Raw genomic sequence first — 2,874 nt, 5'->3', positions numbered from 1 at the left:
AAAAGAAAAGCCAAGGCTGTAACACTAAGAACATTTTGGAAAAATGAAGTAGCGATGCTTATTTATTTAGAAGCTATAGCACAGAAGGAGAACACCAAAAATCAAATGAAATACACCTAAAGTATGGGAGTCTAATGCTAGCAAGCACCAGTTCAGTGTTATCTCCTATGGATACAGTTGGGCACAGCAGCAGGAATGTTATTTTCTCCCTGCATGATACAAGTCACTTCCATTGGAGACAATATGCAATCCTAAGAGCTAAGCACTAGGTGTTTCATATTTGCCGAATCTCTTGCTTTGAGTCATTGATTTCTTCGCCTCGAATCTCATCTCTGGCCCAGTTAGTGAGCCATTAAGTGAGGAGTCTACTGTGTTGATGAAATAATAATTCTGTTTACAGAGCCCCTTCTCACCAAGACACTGTAGGTGCAGCACAGTATCTGTTTAATTCACACTCTTTTAATAATTAAAGCCTTTCTACCTAATGCCTTTGCAAAACAGAATTCTTGTGTATCTTCAATCAGAAGCAATTGCAGGGAGGCAGTCTGGGGAATTGATCCTAGAAAGTTGCCCATTTGTTTGGTAACGGAAAGTCCTTTCCTCTAAAGGAAGGAAGGAAACGTTCTCTTTTGAGGAAAGTGCTCGGCCTCATGCATGAGCACAGCAGCTGAGAAGTAGGGGTACTCCATTTCTGCCATACTTGTGTCCCATTTCAATATAGTCTGAAAATATTAATATGATAATTCAAAGACTTTTTTTCCCCTTTCTTAAAATTTAAGACTTTCTTAAAATTTAAGATGCATTGGAATTATACATATCCTTTTAAAGCTTCTGATGTCTGAAAAGAGAAGGGAGATAATAACAAGGAACAGTGTGTGCCAGCTAAGTGGCTGATGTGCCATCCCATCTTTTTATACTGGCAAGCCACTGGCTTTCCTGTGAACAGTTCTTTGGTACTCCTTGTCTGAGAACACACGGGGCCTTTACAAAAACCTATCAAGTTATTTACCTTCATGGGTGACCTAAGCTCAGCAAACCTAACTCAGGGGAGAATAGAGATTAGTTACAGGCAACAATATCCTTGCTTGCTTCTCCATTTATTTTATTGATGAGAGTTCACAATGTTTTTGTAAATAGCTATATTAGGGCTCTGTATGCACTGTGTAGGTGTAAATAAGAGACGAAGTCTGTGAAGGGTCGGACGTCAGAATCCTAAACTGCTGTAACTACTGATTTTTCATCTGCATACCTGCTCTTGGGCTAATACAAAGTAATTAATTAGCAACATGGACTGGATACAACTCTGAAGTGACCATCTGCAGCAGCAGAGAAACTAGCTATGAAATGTGGTGACTCTCACAACTACCCAGTGTGATTTCCCTTCACCTGCAGGAAGAGCTGAGGGCCTGTGATCCTTGGTCAAAACCTTCACCATTCTTGCACCTGTATGGCACTGCTGGTGGCATGAAGGCATGGCAGCAACTGAAATATGTGATATCCTCAAACAATGCCTCTGAAAATATTTTCCTAAGATTTTTATTTTGCTTCTGTCACAAAAAGCAAGACTGGAAAACAGTTTGCGAGCTCTTTAAGATAAATCCTTTTGTGCCTTTCCTGCAGATGCAGGTAATTGCAGAGAGATTTGGGATCAGTCTAAATCAGATCCTGCCCATTAAAAAATACATCTCAGGGTTGGATTTGACGTGCAGTGTTGACATCCTTTTTTTCTATAGTGAGGCAGATGATATGCTTAGCAGACAGCTACTTTGACAACTTCCCTTCTGAGGAGCTGAAGAAAAGTGCTGAAAATTTCCTGTAGCTTTTGATATTTTATGTGCTTGCTGGCCTAATCTTTATAAAATCCTGGCACTGGAGGGGGTCACATTTAGTGCTACCACAAGCAGATTCAACTCCAGAGATATCAGTAGAATTGCATCTCATTGTAGTTTTGAAGCTGGACCTCCCTTTGATGAAATATGTTGCCTTCCTTATGCGTGGAGAGAAGACAGTTGCCCTCTTCTACAGAATTGATATCAAAGCTCAGTCTTATATAAGGCAGAAGGATCTTTCCAAAACTGTGATTTCTTTCTATTAGGAGAATCACCTGTGCAAACCTGTCAAAAAATTATGTATATATAAAAAACAAACATGTTACTTCCTCCTAGTAGTTCGAATGACATATTGAGTTATTCTCTATTCATTTTAATATGCTTTTTGCTTTCTTCCTTTCACTTTATTGCACTAAAACTTACCTCCTGTATAGCTATGTGTCCGTGTTATGTGATAATGTCTAGCTCCAGAAACAGATCCTGAAACCATTGTAAATAGCTATTGAACCAGACTTGAACTACTAGAGTGCTCACTCAGAATGAGTTGAAATCTGGCATGAGATTTATAGAAGCACAGATTTTCCTTGTACCACTTCTTTAATTGAAAATTCCTAACAATTTTCTGGTAAACAGATTACTAGGAATATATCGAATTTCAAAATCGTTATGTATCTGGTTTGTTTTCACCTGTATTGGTTTGAATCTTATCACAGTGTGTACCAGAACTTACCTGAATGTCTGAGAAAAAATGCTGAATTTAAATATTTATAAAATTTTTAGGGTCACACGTAATGAAGTGACGATGTGTTTTAGCACAACTACAACTGTGAATACTTTCAGTATGGCTGATGTAAGGTCTGTGATACAGTTACTATATCTTCTCCAAAGGTACGGGTAGATGAAAAGGCTTTTTCTCATACTTTAAGTCACAATTAAAACTGATTATATCTTATTGCAAAATAAATTTCTGTACATTGGCTTGGTCAATTTTGCCCTCTAGTGGTACAAAATTTTCAAACTGTGGACTCCCAGAAGCCAGTGCAAG

This window comes from Meleagris gallopavo, chromosome 10 (assembly GCF_000146605.3).
Source record: "Meleagris gallopavo isolate NT-WF06-2002-E0010 breed Aviagen turkey brand Nicholas breeding stock chromosome 10, Turkey_5.1, whole genome shotgun sequence".
NCBI lineage: Eukaryota > Metazoa > Chordata > Aves > Galliformes > Phasianidae > Meleagris > Meleagris gallopavo.
The sequence above is the reverse complement of the archived record's forward strand: the minus strand, read 5'-3'. Positions refer to the sequence as shown.